Genomic DNA, 22,462 nt, shown 5'->3' with positions numbered 1-22,462 from the left:
GAAACACATCTCTCTAACAAAGATGCATGCAGAGTGAAAGTGAAAGGTTGGAAAAAGATATTCCATGCCAACAGAAACAAAAAAAAAAAGCAGGTGTAGCCATATTAATATCAGACAAAATAAACTTTAATACAAAAACTGTTAAGAGAGACAAAGAGGGGCACTATATAATGATTAAGGGCTCAATTCAACAGGGAGATGTAACTATTATAAATGTATATGCACCTAATTACAGGGCACCGTTCTATTTAAAAGATATGTTAAGGGACTTAAAGGGAGACTTAGATTCCAATACAATAGTACTGGGGGACTTCAGTACTCCACTCTCAGAAATAGACAGATCAATAGGACAGAAGATCAACAAGGAAACATCAGAATTAATCAACACTATTGCCCAAATGGATCTAACAGATATCTACAGAACTTTCAATCCTACATCTAAAGACTTTACATTCTTCTCAGCAGTGCATGGAACCTTCTGTAGGATTGATCACATACTAGGCCATAAAGCAAGTCTTAGCAAATTTAAAACAATTAGAATCATACCATGCAGCTTCTCAGATCACAGCAGAATGAAGCTGGAAATTAGCAATTCAGGAAACCCCAGAAAGTATGCAAACACATGGAGACTGAACAACATGCTCCTGAATGAACAATGGGTCATTCAAGAAATCAAAAGAGAAATCACAAACTTTCTGGAAGTAAATGAGGATAACAACACAACATATCAAAACTTATGGGATATGGCAAAAGCAGTATTGAGAGGCAAGTTTATAGCAATAGGTGCCTATATCAAGAAATTGGAAAGACACCAAATAACTGAGCTTTCAGTGCATCTCAAAGACCTAGAAAAACTGCAGCAAACCAGACCCAAATCTAGTAGGAGAAGAGAAATAATTAAAATCAGAGAAGAAATCAACAGGATTGAATCCAAAAAAACATTACAAAAAATCAGTCAAATGAAGAGCTGTTTTTTTTGAAAAAATAAACAAAATTGACACCCCATTGGCCCAACTAACTAAAAAAAGAAGAGAAAAGACCCAAATCAATAAAATCAGAGATGAAAAAGGAAATGTAACAACAGACACCACAGAAATAAAAAGAATCATCAGAAATTACTACAAGGACTTGTATGCCAGCAACAGGAAAATCTATCAGAAATGGATAGATTCCTGGACACATGCAATCTACCTAAATTGAACCATGAAGACATAGAAAACCTAAATAGACTCATAACTGAAACAGAAATTGAAACAGTAATAAAGGCCCTCCCAACAAAAAAAAAAAAAGCACAGGACCAGATGGATTCACTGCTGAATTCTACCAGACATTTAAAGAAGAACTAATTCCATTTCTTCTCAAACTATTCAGAACAATCGAAAAAATGGAATCTTCCCAAATTCTTTCTATGAAGCCAAAATCACCTTAATCCCTAAGCCAGAGAAAGATGCAGCACTGAAAGAAAATTATAGACTAATATCCCTGATGAACATAGACACAAAAATCCACAATAAAATTCTCACCAATAGAATACAACAACACATCAGGAAAATCATCCACCCAGACCAAGTGGGATTTATCCCTGGTATGCAGGGATGGTTCAACATTCACAAATCAATCAATGTGATTCACCACATTAACAGACTGCAGAAGAAAAACCATATGATTATCTCAAAAGATGCAGAGAAAACATTCGATAAAATTCAACACCCTTTTATGATGAAAACTCTAAGCAAATTGGGTATAGAAGGAACATTCCTCAATATAATGAAAGCAATTTATGAAAAACCCACGGCCAGCATCCTATTGAATGGGGAAAAGTTGGAAGCATTTCCACTGAGATCTGGCACCAGACAGGGATGCCCACTCTCACCACTGCTATTTAACATAGTTCTGGAAGTTTTAGCCAGAGCCATTAGACAAGAAAAAGAAATTAAAGGAATACAAATTGGGAAGGAAGAAGTCAAACTATCCCTCTTTTCAGACGATATGATTCTTTATTAGAGGATCCAAAGAACTCTACTAAGAGACTATTAGACTCATAGAGGAGTTTGGCAAAGTGGCAGGATATAAAATCAATGCACAAAAATCAACAGCCTTTGTATACACAGGCAATGCCATGGCTGAGGAAGAACGTCTAAGATCAATCCCATTCACAATAGCTACAAAAACAATCAAATACCTTGGAATAAACTTAACCAAGGACGTTCAAGATCTCTAAAATGAAAATTACAAAACCTTAAAGAAAGAAGTAGAAGAGGATACCAAAAAATGGAAAAATCTTCCATGCTCATGGATTGGAAGAATCAATATCATCAAAATGTCCATTCTCCCAAAAGCAATTTATAGATTCAATGCAATACCAATCAAGATACCAAAGACATTCTTCTCAGATCTAGAAAAAATGATGCTGAAATTCATATGGAGGCACAAGAGACCTCGAATAGCTAAAGCAGTCTTGTACAACAAAAACAAAGCTGGAGGCATCACAATACCAGATTTCAGGACATACTACAGGGCAGTTGTAATCAAAACAGCATGGTACTGGTACAGAAACAGATGGATAGACCAATGGAACAGAATTGAAACACCATAAATCAATCCAAACATCTACAGCCAACTTATATTTGATCAAGGATCTAAAACCAATCCCTGGAGCAAGGACAGTCTATTCAATAAATGGTGCTGGGAAAACTGGATTTCCACGTGCAGAATCATGAAGCAAGACCCCTACCTTACACCTTACACAAAAATCCACTCAACATGGATTAAAGACCTAAATCTACGACCTGACACCATCAAGTTATTAGAGAACATTGGAGAAACCCTTCAAGATATTGGCACAGTCAAAGAGTTTCTGGAAAAGACCATGGAGGCACAGGTAGTCAAAGCCAAAATCAACTATTGGGATTGCATCAAATTGAGAAGTTTCTGTACTGCAAAAGAAACAGGAGAGTGAAGAGACAACCAACAGAATGGGAAAAATATTTGCAAACTATGCAACAGATAAAGGAATAATAACCAGAATCTACAAAGAGATCAAGAAACTCCACACAAACAAAACCAACAACCCACTTAAGAGATGGGCCAAGGACCTCCACAGACATTTTTCAAAAGAGCAAATACAAATGGCCAACAGGCACATGAAAAAATGTTCAAGATCGCTAGCAATCAGGCATATGCAAATCAAAACCACAATGAGGTTTCACTTCACCCCGGTTAGAATGGCTCACATACAGAAATCTACCAACAACAGATGCTGGAGAGAATGGGGGGAAAAAGGGACACTAACCCACTGTTGGTGGAATGCAAATTGGTTAAGCCACTATGGAAGTCAGTCTGGAGATTCCTCAGAAACCTGAATATAACCCTACCATTCAACCCATCCATCCCACTCCTTGGAATTTACCCAAAGGAATTTAAATTGGCAAACAAAAAAGCGGTCTGCACCCTAATGTTTATTGCAGCTCAATTCACAATAGCCAAAACCTGGAACCAACCTAAATGCCCATCAACAGTAGACTGGATAAAGAAATTATGGGATATGTGCTCTTTAGAATACTATACCGCAGTAAGAAACAATGAAATCCAGTCATTTGCAACAAAATGGAGGAATCTGGAACACTTCATGCTGAGTGAAATAAGCCAGTCCCAAAGGGACACATATCATATGTTCTCCCTGATCAGTGACAACTGACTGAACCCCAAAAAGGAAACCTGTTGAAGTGAAATGGACACTATGAGAAACGGTGACTTGATCAGCATAGCCCTGACTGTTAATGAACAACTTAATACATTATCCCTCTTAGTAGTTTTTTTTGTCTGTTCTACTTAATATGACTGGTTTAATTCTGTAATTAATACACAGTTATTCTTAAGTGTTGAAATTTAACTGAAATGTGATCCCTGTTAAACATAAGAGTGGGAATAAGAGAGGGAAGAGATGTACAATTTGGGACATGCTCAAGCTGACTTGCCCCAAATGGTAGAGTTAGAAACATACCAGGGGACTCCAATTCAATCCCATCAAGGTGGCATGTACCAATGCCATCTCACTATTCCAAGTGATCAATTTCAGTTCACAATTGATCATAATGAAAGGACTAAGAACCAAAGGGATCACATAAACGAGTCTAGTACCTGCTAATACTAACTGATAGAATAAATAAAGGGGTGAGCGATCCAACATGGGAAGCGAGATACACAGCAGACTAATAGAATGGCAGATGTCCTAAACAGCACTCTGGCCTCAAAATCAGCCCTTAAGGCATGTGGATCCGGCTGAAAAGCCCATGAGAGTATTTCAGGCATGGAAAGCCAAGACACTCTGGCAAAAACAAAAAAAGACCTAAATGAAAGATCTCTGTGAGTGAGCTCCCAAGGCAAGAACAGGTCTTCAAAGAAGGAGGTACCTTTCTCTGAAGGGAGGAGAGAACCTCCACTTTGACTATGACCTTGTCTAAATAAGATAAGAGTTGGAGAACTCAAAAGGCTTCCATAGCCTTGGAAACTCATGACTGGAGCATAGGGAGATTACTGATGCCATAAACAGGAGTGTCAATTTGTAAAGTCAACAACAGGAGTCACTGTGTACTTACTCCTCATGTAGGATCTCTGTCCTTAATGTGCTGTACATTGAGATTAATGCTATAACGGGTACTCAAACAGTATATTTCACTTTTTGTTTCTATGTGGGTGAAAACTGTTGAAATCTTTACTTAATGTATACTAAACTGATCTTCTGTATATATAGAAAATTGAAAATGAATCTTGATATGAATGGAAGAGGAGAGATTGCGGGAAAGTGAGGGTTGGGGGTGGGAGGGAAGTCATGGGGGCGTGGGGGAAGCCAATGTATTCCATAAGTTGTACTTTGGAAATCTATATCCATTAAATAAAAGTTAAAAATAATAAAGATAATTGAAAATGAATCTTGATGTGAATGGATGGGGGAGGGTGAGGGGGATGGGATGGTTGCGAGGGTGCGAGGTTATGGGGTAAAAAGCCACTATAATTCAAAAGTTGTACTTTGGAAATTTAAATTTATTAAATAAACATTAAAAAAGACCATGGAAGAGAGAACTAAGATTGATGTAGTGTTATCTATGTTCTTTTACATCATTGAAGTCATTTTTCCTCATCCTAACTTTATCTGGAAGTCAGCATTCTTCCCAGTTTTGATTAGGATGCCAAAGCTTCAAGAGATTAAGGAATGTGTCCAATCCCCTCCAACTCTTAGTTCTTTACACTCTGCAATTTTGCCTGTGCTAGAAATAGTAATTAATATTTTCAGGACTAGAAATTGAGTGTTCTGGTCAAAGCAGAAAAAACATGCTTTGGGATTATATTTTTAAGGCATTGTTCATTGTTTTTAATTTCTTAAAATGATAAATGAAAGATAAGAGTTGGTGGGAAAGCAGATTTTTTATTGTGGGATATGTACGATACTTGAAATTAAAAGATATTTATTTTAGTGCATAAATTTTCAAATCTTTCATTATGAAGAATTCTCAAAAATTTCAAGGTAAGTACCTATTTTGAAAAAAAAAGTACATAGATGTCAAATTTTTTTGCACCAAAATCAATTTATTTTCATTCAAATTTTCAATAGATTTTTGAAAATTCCTTGTATTGTTTCCTATGTTTGTGTAATAAGTCACCACAAATTTAGTGACTTAGAACTGTCACATTTGTTGTCTCATAGTTCCATAGGGCAGAAATTCTTGTGGGTTTGTCTAGTTGAATTTTCTGCTCTGTGTCTCACTGGGCAAAAATCAACTTTTGGACCTTGGGAAGATACACTTCAAGCTCATTTATGTTTTTAGCAGATTTCAGATCCCTGTAGTTGAAGGACTGTTCATTTTTCTTAATGGTTGACTGAGGGCGACCCTTAGCTACAATAGGTCTGTTTCTGGTACCTGCGTGTGAGTGGGTTCATGCATCTTATAACCGGCTATGTTATGTTGAATCATTGTCCTGGCTGGAATCCCCTTTTCCTTCCTTTGTTCCAGCTGGAGAATATTCTGTACTTTTAAGGGATCATGAAGACTGGGCCTTCCTGAGTGAGTAATCCAGGATAACCTTTCCTAATTTTTATGTTATATTTTAAATAGTATTATTATTTTTGACAGCAAGAGCTCCTGTTTGCTAAATTCACTGCTTCACTCTCCAGCTGGGGCCTAAAGAAATAACTCAGAATTTGATACAGACCTCCTATCTGGAGCCATCTCTGCTTCCTCCCATGGTCTAAGTTAACAGGAGCCTGGAATCAGGATTGGAATTGAGTACTGAACCAGGACACTCTGATGTGAGACACAAGCATCTTAGCTGGCATCTTCACTACTAAGCCAAATGCTAGCTCCTATCTTCTTACTTAAGATATAAAACCTTACTTACATTTGTGAAATCTCCTTTTTTTCTGTGTAGTAAAACATAGTCCTAAATTCTAAGTCTAGATCATGGGCATCTTTGGGAGAACATTCTGCTTAGCCCAAAAAAGAATGAAACAGGGAGGTTTCCCCAATTTAGAAGTATGTTTGAGGGAATTCTTGATACCTTGTTAGGTAATACTTTAAGTACAGGATTCCTTATTTAATGATTGGTTCCCTACTTAATTGAAATTTGTGAGTAAATCAATATACAGAACCCAAGTTTAGGATCTTTCAATTTTCTAATGATTTTTCTTGATTCTAATTGTAACTTTTCAAGTATGATTGCCTATAAATTTTTATTTTTTTGCTTTTCCATTTGGGATGAACTTTCCTTGAGTGAGTACTTGTGATTTTGGTTTATTATAGCTTTATTTGGGCTACTGTAGTGATAACATTATGGCTGAGCATAGAGATTCAGAGACTAAGTTTCACTTCTAAAAATCTAAAAATTGAAGAAGAGGGTTGGCAGTAATAAGGTACAAATAATAATTTGTATTTTGTCTAGAAAATTATTTCTTTCTGTGAGGAATTGTGCTTTGTTTCTCAGAGTGTTTGGTCTTTGGATAGGAATTTTTGTTTTAGGAAACACAGTGATTATACCTTCAAATTAAATGCCACTTAGATCTTTATGTCATATTTTCTAAGCTCTTTAAGTACAAATAACTTTACCCTATTCCACAGCATCCAGGTAGCTCAAGGTTAAATTCTGTCATCATGATGTCATAGGTGTCACAGCTTTGCTCCTCTAAAAATGTTCTACTCCATGGTTTCTTTACTTACTTTAACAGGAAAATATTGACATAGATTAAAAGTGATTATTGAGTTGCTCTTTTGGGAATTGTCCCCTCCTTTTCCTCCTGTACTGACATTAAAGTCATCCATTTTATTTTGCCTGGAGAGAAAATCTGTTATATCAGTTTTCCATCAACATTTTGCCTGAGAAAAAATGTGGGAGACAGCTGTTTTAATGTTGACATGGATCCAATTTCTACTAAGTATGTCCTTTGAGCTTTTTGGGGGTTTATTTTTAACTCTGACAAAATTAATTTGAAGACAGGAGTAACTGACCATTGTTGTCTTTATCAAATTTTCTGAAGAATGTGTGGTCTTATGCCTTTCCTTATACATTAGAAATATACAACATCTAGTACCACAGAAACGTATCATTTCAGGGTAAAGATAATTTCTGTTGCTGTCTTAGGATTTGACTGTTATTTTCATTAGTTGATTATGAATTTAAAAGTAGTTTTTCATTCTTTTACATCAGCAAGACTTTGTACTTTATAAAATCTTTACTCCAAGATATTTTTGTAGTATCAGTTTGTGGTTGATGGTGAGATAAAAAGAGGAAAATGATGTTGCATTGAATACCAGTGGAAGCCTTCTACACTGCGAGATCAGCTTCCTTTTTTTTTACTTCAGGGGTGCTCAGATATTCCTGTTCAGAGAAATAATTGACAGATCTTGGACAATGCTGAGAAGTGTCACTCCCTCTCATCTCTTTTGCCCCAGGTAGAAGGAATCTTTGAATTGCACTGTGTATACACGTGACTACGAGTGCACATGCTTATGTTGTTGAGATGCTGGTGGAGACAAATTTTTTCTCTGTTCCATTATTCCTTTGGAAAAGGCTGAGAGAAAAGCCTTAGCCCCAAAGAAGGTCAGAACTGATTTAAATCATTTCTCTTGTCAATACTTATGTGATTGTCAGTGAGTTTCAGTTTCTTTTTTTTTTTTTAAGATTTATTTATTTATTTGAAAGTCAGAGTTACACAGAGAGAGGAGAGGCAGAGAGAGAGGGAGTTTCAGTTTCTATGGAAGATGATGACTAATATTGAGGACTGGAGATAAGTACAATAAAAATACCCTGCATATTTTTGGTCCCATTGTAGGCAGTTAATAAATAGTAGTTATTATTATTGCTATTATTATGAAAACCTTTATGTCATTAGTTAATATATTCCGTCTTTGAGAAACATATGAACAGAAACAAAGTAATTAATCTTCATTATGGTTTTAAAAAGCATCTTTAGAGCCACATACTCCCTGTGGCTTCTCCAGTATAGTAGGCTCTGAGCATAGCATGTAGGTGTTTCCAGAAGGAAATTTCAGAGCTCAGCTCTATCTTTGCAGTTTATTAATCTGCTACCATGGAAACAGGTATTTATTTCATACATAAAACACAAGAAAATGGTTTCAAACAAAGCACTGTATCAAGTAATATGTTGTTGGTGGGCACTGCTTCTTTTTTTCATAAAATATGATTTCTGAATGACTAACCTCATTTTTGGCAATCTGATTTGTTTCCATGGAAACAGAAGTGACAGTTGAGGTCTCCAAGCTCTTGTAACTGGTGGGGCTCAGGTTAAGTCTTGCAAATCTCAGTTGTCCCAAGGCACCTAAAGGAGCCAACAGGAAAAAAGAGTCGCTGATCTTTAGGGAAAAGTAAGGAACAATAAATCACACATTTGCAAAATAAGTTTGAGAAAACCATGTGTGCTGGATAGGCAGAGAGTAACTCACAGATACAATTCATGATTCCATGACTTGGGATCTTATATGGTCTTGCCTGATATTAAACACTATTTTCTGAGTGACTAAGCAACTTACCTATTTACCATGTATTTTTGTTTCACCTAATACAGGGTGTTGGAAAAGCCAAGAAGGTTTAAGATTAATCAAATATCACATAATGATTCTTTTTTTTTTTGACAGGCAAAATGGACAGTGAGAGAGAGAGAGACAGAGAGAAAGGTCTTCCTTTTTTCTGTTGGTTCACCCCGCAATGGCCGCTTGGCTGGAGGTATGCCAATACAAAGCCAGGAGCCAGGTGCTTCTTCCTGATCTCCCATGCAGGTGCAGAGCCCAAGGACTTGGGCCATCCTCAACTGCCTTCCCGGGCCATAGCAGAGAGCTGGACTGGAAGAGGGGCAACTTGCATAGAATCTGGTGCCCCGATCGGGACTAGAACCCGGTGTGCCAGTGCCACAAGCGGAGGAGTAGCTTATTGAGCCACGGCACCAGCCTCACACAATGATTCTAATATTTACTAGCATGAGCACTAATAGTGAATGGAGAAAAATTGAAAATTTATAAAAGTCAAACTTATTAAGACAGATGTGTTCATATGACATACATGTGTTCATATGACAGTTTTCTGATTCATAATATTTAACAGTAGTTTAATAAACGTCACAGGCTAGTTGAAGTGAAAGGAGTTTTTACTCTTACTTTAGAAAGCTTTCCAGGGATTCCACATCACTTTAGACAGAGAAAAGTCAGAATTTTATTTCTGAGATCCTAACATTTACTCTAAAGCAATAAGCCATGTTTCCCACTCCTTCCCCTTTCCAAGTATGTTGTGTATGTATATTTACTGGTGTGTTATATACTTTTCAGGAGAGCTGTGTCTCAGAATTTTCCTGTGACTGGTAAGAATCAGACAGTCTAGGACACTCTGACCACTAGATTCTTTATGGAAAATCTTATTGGCATCCTGTAGGTATTTATGAAGTTGTTTCATAAATATCCAAAGGGACTTTCATAACTGAAGATTGGGTAAAGAAAAAATTTAGTTGAAGATGGAGATCACTTTGTGGCATGAATAATATATGCTATCTAATCTTTTAAGCATAATATTACAAAATGATATACAGATGAGTAAGTAACTTGCCACTAAGAAATTTTTCCCACTAATAAATTTTTTTTTCTTTTTTTAACTTTTATTTAATAAATATAAATTTCCATAGTATAGCTTATGGATTACAATGGCTTCCCCCCCATAACTTCCCTCCCACCCGCAATCCTCCCATCTCCCACTCCCTCTCCCCTTCCATTCACATCAAGATTCATTTTCAATTCTCTTTATATACAGAAGATCAGTTTAGCATATATTAAGTAAAGATTTCAACAGTTTGCACCCACATAGAAACACAAAGTGAAAAATACTCTTTGAGTACTAGTTATAGCATTAAATCACAATGTACACCACATTAAGGACAGAGATCTTACATGAGGAGTAAGTGCACAGTGACTTCTGTTGTTGACTCAACAAATTGACACTCTTGTTTATGGCATCAGTAATCACCCTAGGCTCTTGTCATGAGATGCCAAGGCTATGGAAGCATTTTGAGTTCACCGACTCTGATCATACTTAGACAAGGTCGTAGTCAAAGTGGAATTTCTCTCCTCCCTTCAGAGAAAGGTACCTCCTTCTTTGATGACCTGTTCTTTCCACTGGGATCTCACTCGTGGGGATATTTCATTTAGATCATTTTTTTTTTATTTTTTTGCCAGAGTGTCTTGGCTTTCCATGCCTGAAATACTCTCATGGGCTATTCAGTCAGATCTGCATGCCTTAAGGGCTGATTCTGAGGCCAGAGTGCTGTTTAGGACATCTGCCATTCTGAGTCTGCTGAGTATCTCACTTCCCATGTTGGATCGTTCTCTCCCTTTTTTATTCTATGAGTTAATATTTGCAGACACTATTCTTGTTTATGTGATCCCTTTGGTTCTTAGTCCTATCATTATGATCAATTGTGAACAGAAATTGATCACTTGGACTAGTGAGAAATTATTTTAATTAAAGAAAAACTTCAATTATTTTGCTGGTTATGAAAATAGGATATCTTTTCAAAAAATTTTTATAAACCAAGCAAAATAATTAAGAAAAAAAAAGCCATTTACAATCTCACTACAATCTCACTCTCTAGTTAGCATTCATGTGTATAATATGCATCTATAAAATCCCCTCACATATATTCTTATATGAAATTTGACTTAAATATGACAATAGGGAATCCTCCAAGATGGGAGGGAATGCACTGATAGCAGAGGAAAAGATAAAATACAATTTTATAAAATTAATAAAATTAATAAAAGCAATTGTAGTTTGCTTCTTTTATACTTTAGTAGTATAAATACTACTTTATACTTTAGTAGTATAAACACTACTTTAGTAGTATATTTGTAATGTATATTGGTATATGTTTAGAGATGTGAATATGCTTCTTGTCAGAGAATTGAACCTATTTACTTTTATATCATGTTTTTCAGTAATTTAAAATACTTCTGTTATCACTGGATTTTTAGATTTACAGGTGTGTGTGTGTGTGTTTCTGACTATAATTCATATTGATGAGTTATGTTTGGTTGTAATAATACATTATTTTCTTATAACTTTATAATGCATCTTAATAAGGAAATTTCCCCATTATTTTTCTTTGTTTTCAAAAATTTTCAGATAAAATTGAGTCATATAGTTTTGTTCCAAATAATTCTCATTTGTTTCTTGATTGGGAATGTTTTACATTTATAGACTAATTTGAAGAAACATAACAATTATAATATTAATATTTCCTGTCCAGAAAGATGACTACCAGTTCATGTTTTTCCAACTGCTCTTTTATGTCCTTAATTTTGTACTTTTTTATGATAATTTCAGCATTTTACTTCATTGCCCTTTTAGCAATCATTCTTTTTTATGTAAAGAGTATTACTTTATGGACAATTCCTGTACCCAACATTATCTATTCCTCAATTCCATCTGTCCCATACATCATCCAGTGGTTTCTATTTTCCTATTTCAATCTCTTCAATTAGCAGCAAATCTATCAATGCCTGCATTAGCTGGAATTTTCTATCGAGTCATATGGTCATGGGATAATGGCATTTCCACAGTGAATGAGAAAAATTTCCAGTTGCTTTTCATCATCATCATTATTATTGTTTGATCTATCTTTCAAGATAGATAAATGAGATAAATTTTTCTGGCTTGTGTATTGTGATTTTATGGTGGCTACACAGTGTGTATTGAGGAATAAAAATGAAGATTCCTGTGACCTAAAATATACTTCCAATTTGTCTCCCAGGAATGACTTCTTTCCACCATTATTCTACGATTACAGATCCTTTTTTTTTTTTTCTTATTAAGGGTCTTTCTCCAACAAGATGAAAATTCCTCTTGTAGGAATAACCCTTCAGACTATTCAGCTCAGGCACCTATAGCAAATTATCACAGATTGGGTGGCTTAAGCAGTAAACTTTCTCACAGTTTGGACACTGGGAAGTCAACATTCAGGTGTCAGTGGGTTCAGTGTTGGATGAGGGCTCATTTTCTCCTGTTGCCCCCCCCCTTTTGAGATTTATTTATTTATTTATTTGAGAGAGAGAGAGAGCGAGAGTGAGAGAGGTCTTTGATATGTTAGTTCACTCCCCAAATGGCCGCAGCAGCCGGAGCTGAGCCTATCCTAAGCCAGGAGCCAAGAGCTTCTTCTGGGTCTCCCATGAAGGCACAGGGATCGAAGGACTTGGGTCATCTTCTACTGCTTTCCCAGGCCATAGTAGAGAGTTGGGTCAGAAGTGGATTAGCGGCCAGTGCTGCGGCTCAATAGGCTAATCCTCTGCCTGTGGCGCCGGCACACCAGGTTTTAGTCCCACTTGGGGCACCTGATTCTGTCCTGGTTGCCCCTCTTCCAGGCCAGCTCTCTGTTGTGGCCCAAGTGCTTGGGCCTTGCACCCCATGGGAGACCAGGATAAGCACCTGGCTCCTGGCCTTGGATCAGCGTGGTGTGCTGGCTGCAGCGCGCCGGCCGCAGCGGCCATTGGAGGGTGAACCAACGGCAAAGGAAGACCTTTCTGTCTGTCTCTCTCTCTCATTGTCCACTCTGCCTGTCAAAATAAATAAATAAATAAATAAATAAATAAGGAGTGGATTAGCCAGGACTCAAACTGGCGCTCATATAGGATGCAGGTACTGCAGGCGGTAGCTTTACTTGCTGTACCGCAGCACTGGCCCCCTATCTCTTCTTATTAGGACTCTAATCCCGTTCATGAGGGCTCCACCTCCATGAACTAATCACCTCCCAATTGTCCAGCCTCTTAATATCATAACATTATGGGTTAGAATTTAAACACATGAATTTCTGAAGAGTAAAGGAATACGAAGTTTCACTTCATAACAATTATTACAACTTTAATTACTCTGATGGTTTCCCTGCAGCAAAATTCTGAATATTATGAGATATTCGATTTGGAAGTTTTAATAGTAAAGTGGTTCCAAAATAAATAAATGCCTTGAAGGGTAGACCATCGTAGAGAGCCATGATGGTTGAGGGAACATTATGAAATGAGAAAGTTGGAGGAAGATGTGTGATGTTTTGAGGAGAAAGGGAACATTAGCAAAAAGTTGGAGAGCTAAGAAAAATTAAACTTATTTTTTCATCTATAGTTTGTCATATCTGGTTATATAGGAAAATTTCATGAAGAGAAGGAGTGAAGGTTAGAACTGCTTTTATAGTATCCATTAAGTTTCCTCTCTACTAGTCCAATCTTAGCCGACAGCAGTCAGGGTTTTTATTACTAAAGAGCAAACCAAGTGCAGTTTTCTACCCTTGATAGAATTCTACTGTCACCAGTATAATCATTTTTAGTGACACATTGAAAAAAAAAAAACCCAAGCCAGAATTACTTCTTTAAAATATCTTTTTTCCTAACTACAATCATTATGATATCATTCAATACTCATTTTCTTCTAAAATATAGTCACTTTATTCTACCTATGAGTGTCTGTGGCATCAGTACTGATAAAACAAAATTAAAAAATCACTTTCAAAGGAGCTACATTTTATATGCAGCACATACACCTGCCACTTGAAGCTCATCTCACAATCAACTTGATAAGTCAATCAATTTTCATTTTTTCCTCATCTCCTAGGTAACCAGAGCACCCATCAAGACACTTGCCAAAGGAGAATGTTTAAAAAAGTAATACGTATTCATGATGTTTTCTTTTAACAAAAACTTAATAGAAAATCATAGAGCTACCGACACAATATTTTAAATCATAGTAACACAAATTTTCTTTGATTCTGGTGAGAGAGCTTGAGGGGAATCATACTATAGAATATGATATCATTATATTTCAGTCTCTTATGATCTATCAAGAATGAAAACGGCACCACCTGCTATGTCTATTATGTATGTAATGTGAATAACAAGCATCCCACTGCTGGTTATTAAAACAAATCGTAAGCCATCTGACATTATACTTATAACCCATTCCCTGTTTCATGGCTCTGAGAAAGACACAACTGAGAGAGAATGCACTGGGATAAGTCTTTTGATGTGAGTACAAGGCTTTGGCCTCAAAGGAAGTCATTTTTCTGCCTAAAATGTTCCTGAGAAAAGACATTAAGTAAAATGTAATTATGAAATAGTATTATTGGCCCAACATGGAAGAGCATTCCTACAGTTGCAAAATGCATTAAGTTTTACCTTATCCGAATCCTCTTGTTGTGTGAAGTCATGAGAAAAATAAAACATTTGGTGTATTTTTAGAAATAAATTACATTCAGGGGCCAGTGCTGTGGTATAGTGGATAAAGTGCCTGTGAGATGCCAGCATCCCATGTGGGCACCGGTTTGTGTCCCATCTACTCCACTTCCAATGCAGCTCCCTGCTAATGTGTCTAGGAAAGCAACAGAGAGTTGCACAAATGTTTGGCTCCTGCCACCCACCATGGGACCCTGGATGAAGTTCCTAGCTCCTGGCTTCATCCTGGCGCAGTCTGGGCCATTGCAGCCATTTGGGGAGTGAAGTAGCAGATGGAAGATCTCTCTTTGTCTCTGTCTCATTCCCTCTCTCTGTAACTCTTTCAAAATACATAAGTAAATAAATTAATACTTAAAACAAATAACTCGCATTTAGGAAGTGATAGATCTTATTTTCTTGCTGATACAGTCTGGTATTCAAACCCCACAGACTACATAGTCTTCAAGTGTACTAGGCTATACCATATCCAGCTGGTTTATTGGCCATTATTTCCTGTTGGAAGTTTTCACCCTTGCCATGTAAAGGTTTATCCCTGGGGGATAATAATATTGGCTGAATACCTATTGAGGAAAGGAGGAATCTGGAAATAAACTACTATGAGTGGGATTTTCAGTCTATGGCTGTTATAAATGTTCTTAGTTTGAATGTTTTGAGAGATTTGGAAACCATTTAAGTTTCTGATTCTGGATACCAGAACAAGACTGAAACAAGTATTGGACAGAGAAGCTCTTTTTGGAGATTGCTTCCTGGAGTCTTGGTTGGCTCTCTTTGGGTCCTTCCAAGGGGCCTTGAAGAAAACATTTTGATAAAGAGAACTGTGAATAGCTGTAATGTTTTGGAAGAGCCACAGTGAGAATCACTACACATTGTGTGTCTTGAGAGTTGCTGCTATTTTCCAATGAACTCTACCTTTTCTTTTTTTTATTTTTCTTAAAGTTCTATTTATTTATTTATTTGAAAGGCAGAGAGGCTGCTACTGTGGCATAGCAGGTAAAACTGCCACCTGCAATGCGGGCATCCCATATGGGCACCGGTTGGAGACCCAGCTGCTCCATTTTCTATCCAGCTCTCTATTGTGGACTGGGAAAGTCTTTGGTCCTATGCACTCGCATGGGAGATGCAGAAGAAGCTCCTGGCTCCTGGCTCCTGGCTCCTGTTTCCTGGCTTTGGATTGGTGCAGCTCCAGCCATTGCGGCCATTTGGGGAGTGAACCAGCAGATGGAATACCTCTCTCACTCTCTTCCTCTCCTTCTCTCTCTGTGTACCTCTGACTTTCAAATAAATAAATACATAATTTTTTAAAAAAAGAAAGGCAAAGTTACAGAGAGAGAGACAGACAGACAGTTTTCATCTATTGGTTCACTCCCAAAATATCCACAATGGCCAGGTACAAGCCAGGAGCATCTTACAGGATCACTTGGGCCATATTCTGATGGCACAATAGCAGGGAGCTGGATTGAAAGTCAAGCAGCCAGGACTTGAACTGGTGCCCATGTGGGATACCAGTGTGACAAGCGGTGGCTTCACCTGCTACATCATGGTACCAGCCCCAAACTCTACCTTTTCTTTGTACATAGCAAATGAGAGGTTTGCCTTTAGCCAATGTGCTGAATGTAAGATGATTTAGTTATATTTCTGTATGTTGTATTCTGACATTTCCATTACAGTTTTACATTCATTACAGTTTCTATCCAACAAATATCAGTTGAATAGATTAACATAAAATAAAATATCAGATGGTAAAAAAACTATAAATTTAAAAAATTTTGGTGTTCTTGAGAGAATCATATTATTTTTTAAAAAAATATTATTTAGAGTCAGGAAAAGAGAGAGAATAGATAAAGAGAGACAGAAAGAGAGAGAGAGAGAGAGAGAGAGAGAGAGAGAGAGAAAATATCATTCACCTGCTTGTTCACTCTCCAGATGGTTGCAATGGCCAAAGCTGGGCCAAGCTGAAACCAAGAGCTAAAAGCTTCTTCTAGGTCTCCCATGTGGGTGGCAGGAGCTAAACACTTGAGCCATTTTCTGTTACTTTTTTCCAGGCCAATAGCCTAGTGCTGGATTGGAAGTGGAGCAGTTGGGATGTGAACTGGCATCTATATGGTATGCCATGTTGCAGGTGGCAGCTCTACCCACTAACCACAACACCAGCCCCAAGAATCACATTCTTAAATAATACTAAGTAACAACCCCATCTCTTGTGCATCTGGGATCTTGTCTTCACTGTCACTACCTTAATTATTTCTAGGTGTCCTTACATCTGCAGGTCACGCCTTTCATATTTGGAGTCTTACAGGAAAACACTAGATTGTCCAGGGTTAAGTTTCATGCTTGTGACTTAATTGCTCCAATAAATTCCTTCAAATTCTGAAATGACATATGGAACCCTGAACCTAATTTACTCTTACAGACATCAAGATGGGATGAATGTAAGGAGTGTATTGGATTTTCAATATCTTTTGACTTTTGGTTAAGCTTACATCCTCAACATGGTTACCTGATTATCTCACCTATGTATTCTGTGCTTCTGCTGAACAGAAATACTTGATATTCCTAGTGTGTATTATGTGGCCTTTGATTTATTTGTCCTCATCATTTTGTTTTCTCTACAATGGCGCTTTTCACCTGTGGTCACATACTACATGTCTTTGAGTGTCTAACTCTGTTCTCCTAACCAGAAAAAAAAAATCATTTTTGACAAAACCAAATAAAAATTTTGTGTAAATTAAAGATTTAATATAATTTATAGCCTAAAATATAGGGATAATGAGGCTATAATGAGGGTTCTGGATGAATAGAGAAAAAACTGAATGTTTCCTTTTTAGAGATCTGTACCTCTCACCAGGCTATAGTTAGAGAGTACAAGAATACAAAGTTCAAGTTTTTTATTGGACATTAGGGTGACAATTGCTAATGATAATTTACTATCAATATATATTTTAAATCACAGAAGAAATATTTTTGAATATTTTCACCAGAAAGAAATGGGGTCTGAAGAGGAGACTATTTTACTCTGATTGGAACATTTTACAATGAAAACCTGTATCACAAGATCACATGGTACCCCATAAATATGCACAATTTTTATGTATCGGTTAAAAAATTGAATTTGCATCTTACCCCCTCTGGCTATGTTAAGGTTATCCATTGATGTGCCTTAACCTTCTTGCTGACTTAACTCAACTTGAGGGAAGGCAGGATGTCTGATTGCCTTTGAATCAGGTGCAGGATCCTGTACAGTGCATAGCAGCAGCTCATTTTATTGAAGGAGGCAACCACTGAAAGACAGTAAACATAGTGGGCTAAGTGACATCCTGTATGTTAAGTGAGAAGCTCGGTGAGGACAACAGAAGATGAGAGAAAATAGATTCTTAGTGACCAGAGACTCACCTCAGAGGGATTTGACATGAGATTTGAAAGGTGAATGTATTCTTGCCAAGTTGACAAGGCGACATTGGAACTAAGTGTTTATAGATTTTATCTTTCATATGAGGAAGGGCTTTTTAATAATAAAGTTCTCCAATGAAGACTAAATATATCATCTATATATCTAGAAGTGTTTAATTAGAAGCTAGTTGACTATCTTTTGCAGAACTTATGGAGGAAATCATGTACTTTTCCATTGAGATCTCTGAGAACCCTTAAAAATCTGAATTTATGTGACTCCTACCACCAAATCCAAAGGAGTTTTGTAGGATATTAAAAATAGTTTTTGTTAGTTAAGTGCATATTATTTTAGAAATAAACTTAATTATTTCTTTAGCTAGTAGGATAGCATATATTTTACGAGAAAAACATGAAAAATTACCTTTTTAACTTCATTGACCAAATGAAGCACTTTTTCTTTCCTTTTTTTAAACTTTTATTTAATAAATATAAATTTCCAAAGTACAGCTTTTGGATTTCAATGGCTTTTCTCCCCCCATTACTTCCCTCCCACCCACAACATTCCCCTCTCCCACACCCTCTCCCATTCCATTCGCATCAAGATTCATTTTCAATTATCTTTATATACAGAAGATCAATTTAGTATATATTAAGTAGAGATTTCAACAGTTTGAACCCACACAGAAACACAAAGTGTAAAATACTGTTTGAGTACTATAGCATTAATTCACATTGTACAACACATTAAGGACTGAGCTCCTACATGAGGAGTAAGTGCACAGTGACTCCTGTTGTTGACTTAACAAATTGACACTCTTGTTTACGGCTCTTGTCATGAGTTGTCAAGGCTATGGAAGCCTTTTGAGTTCATGGACGTTGATCCTATTTAGACAAGGTCATAGTCAAAGTGGAAGTTCTCTCCTCCCTTCAGAGAAAGGTACCTCCTTCTTTGATGGCCCGTTCTTTCCACTGGGATCTCACTCACAGAGATCTTTCATTTAGGTCTTTTTTTTTTTTTTTGCCACAGTGTCGTGGCTTTCCATGCCTAAAATACTCCCAAATGAAACTATTAACACCATTTACAAAACAACTTTGATTTTGTTTCTTACCTTCCATTTAAATGTGTACCATAGAACTAGTTATTCTGCTTTTCCTGAAGAAAATACCAGGTCAAATGCATTTTCCAAATAATCTCATTTTAATAATTAGTATTTATAGATACATGTAATAATCAAAACTTTAGTCTTGACTGATGGTCAAAGCTTTTCTCCTTTCCAAGCAAGGTCTGTTACACTCAAAAACCTGCAGGTAGAGAGCCAGGATCTGGTCAGCTTCTCTTTCTCTCCACCTTGACTTCTACCTCTCCTCCTTCCTCTTGTTATCTGTATTTCTTTTTCTAAAATATTTATTTATTTATTTATTTGATAGAGAGAGTGAGAGATAGACAAACCAGGACTAGTCCAGGCCATAGCGAGGAGCCAGGAAATTTGACCATCATCTTCTGCTTTTCAGGTACATTAGCGGTAAGCTGGATACAAAGCAGACTCCCATATGGGATGTGGGCCTCCAAACAGGAAGCCTAACCCTCTATGGCAAAATCTCTACTCTGTTATGTGTATTAATTGCAACACCAATATTGTACAAAAGAGGGTGACAAGAAAAGGTCTTTCTATGGCTAATACTGCCAAGAATGGACATCAGTATTCTCTGGGCTTGGAAGATGTTGTGAAAATGGTTCTTACATTGCATTGTGAAGAGGTAGGTTGTAGGTTCTTTGAAGTTCTTCCCTCAACTGGGAAATGTGTCATATGTGATTTCTTCTTTTAAAAATATTTTTAAAAATTTGTGTGTGTTACATTTCTGTATATTGTATTCTAACAACGTACAGAATGAGAAAGGGGGGGGGAGGGAGAGAGAGAGAGAGCTCCCAAATGCTAATTCAATCCCTGTAGTGCCTACAATAGCCAGGGCAGTGCGGGGCCAGAAGGCAAGAATGCAATCCAGATTTCCCATATTGGTGACAAGACCCAATTATTTGAGTCGTCACTTTTACCTCCAGAGGTCTGCATTAGCATGAAGCTGGAGCCAGGAGCCAGAGCTTGGAATTGAGCTCAGGCACTCCAGTAGAAGATGTAGGTGTCTTAAACCATTTGACTAAATGTCCACTTCTCACCAGTAGTACATGGATGGTCAATTTCCACTTTGGTCAAGTCAATGGACATGTGCTAATTTCTCTGAATAGACTTTAGGAAGCGTTTTTCATCATGTTTAAGGTAGAGTGAGATACTGTCCCTGTTCTCTTCCATAATAAATTCTGAGAGAAATAGCTATTGATCTCCAAAAATTCCCCCCCGCCAAAGAAATTCTCTTAAATATCCAGTTTCATCTTCTTGAAGTGGCTGCTAAAATAAAAGTTGCAAAATTGAGTTTGGCCATCTTCTTTTCAAGTCCTGTTGTAATTTGATGGTTCAGGAATCCATTTTGGAACAAGACAGAAATTCATATTTCTGCCTAGAGTCTCCTCAATAATAATTGAGACTGAGTCCTATTTTAGCAGTCTTCTGCTTTAGGATCATCCTAAACAATCCAGGAAGCTGAGACTAGTCTATACTTCCAAATGCATAAAACAGTATCCTAAACTTTTCCCCTGGCTTGCGGAAAATATGTGACCATAATGAAACTTTAATGACTGTATGGTCTTAAGGTATTTAGGGAGTTCTTATCTCCTTGTCGTCTATGATTTCTTGACATTCTGTGTGAACTTTGATTTCTCTGTGTTGCTTAACTCTGCCAGATATATCTAATTAGCTACTTAGTACCCCTCCCATTTGTGTGTCTTGTTCTAGTAACTTACTTTTTTAACCTGTATTTTGCCATATTATTATATAAATAAGGGAAACATATTAGTTCCTCCTATCTTGTGAACTTTAAAAAACTACTTGGAAAATGAGAAAATGTTCACTTGATTTTCCATAAAGAGTTTCTCCCCATTGCATGTAGGAAGGGTTTCCTTAGCTTCCCCACACCAATAATAAATTATAAAACAGACCCCATGGGCAACAGGGGGAAATTGTGGATCTGTTGACAGCACTATAATAAATATTCATATTAATTTTTAAAAATAACAAGGGTAAAAGTTCAAATCCAGTTTTGCTCCCAGAACAGCCATTTCTGTTTTTCCCCTCTGAGATAAGTTTCAACTTTTCATATTAAACTTCCTGAAAAAGGAGCTGCAACCTGATCCTAAAGATTAGTTTAGCACACTCTACTTTTCGTTTTGTTTTTTAAAGACAAAAGAATAAATGAGCTGATAATTCTTCATCATCACTGTCATCATCCACTGTATAATAGAGACCATATCCTAATTTGGCCACATACTCATCCACTGTGTGATATAGACAATGTCCTTATTTGGCTAGATATGAAACAAGAGGCTATTTGTAAATCCTGGCCATAGCCATCCTCTGACATGGGAGGTAAGTGATGAAGAAAGAGCTTGAGGCTAGAAACCATGGAACAAATGCAAGGTAAGGTAGGCAGGGTAAAATGGAAGAGAGAGAGAGACAAAGAGAGAAAGAGGGGAGGGGAGGAGAGGGGAAGAGAGGACAGAAGAGAGGAGAAGAGAAGAGGAAGAGAGGGGAGAGGTGAGGAGGGGAGGAGAGAAGAAGAGTGGAAAAGAGGAGGAATCCAAAAGACATTTAGATTTGCTGAATTGAAAACCAGAGAAAATTGTCAATTAATGGAAGTTGAATGTATAAGAATAAGGGAATAAGGTCACCCACTTGAGGGAATTTTCATATCAATTTGATAGTGTGCCAGGTTTCAGTTTCATTGGTCATGCTGCTCTCATGGGGATCTTTCCTGCAGGTATATTTAAAGATTCCCCCAAGACTCTAGGCAAATGGTCTGTAAGGATGCCTTTCTTTTTCTTTTAAACACAGTGTAATGATATACCTCATTTACCAGTTAAAGCCATAATGGCTTATGCAGATCCATCATGCTAAGGATTGTTCGGGGACTGTTGAATAGACATGTGTCTCTGCTGCCAGCAAATACATTTAGTCCTCCTGCTACACTGCACTGCATTATGATGTGTTGCTTCTTGAAGAGTCCTTAGAAAGGCCTACCTAGGTTAGGAAGGGAGAGAATTCATGCCATCTATTGGCCAAACCCTCTTTTTAAAAAGTTTTCCACAATCTTATTACCACATCTATCTTCTCATAAAAGAAAAATCAAGGTAAAGCTAACAATCATAAGATAATTCACTTTTAAATAAAGTATCTGGATATAGTCTATTTTCCATGAGTACCATG

Source organism: Oryctolagus cuniculus, chromosome 4 (assembly GCF_964237555.1).
Source record: "Oryctolagus cuniculus chromosome 4, mOryCun1.1, whole genome shotgun sequence".
Taxonomy (NCBI): Eukaryota; Metazoa; Chordata; class Mammalia; order Lagomorpha; family Leporidae; genus Oryctolagus; species Oryctolagus cuniculus.
Note: the sequence above shows the minus strand (reverse complement) of the source record.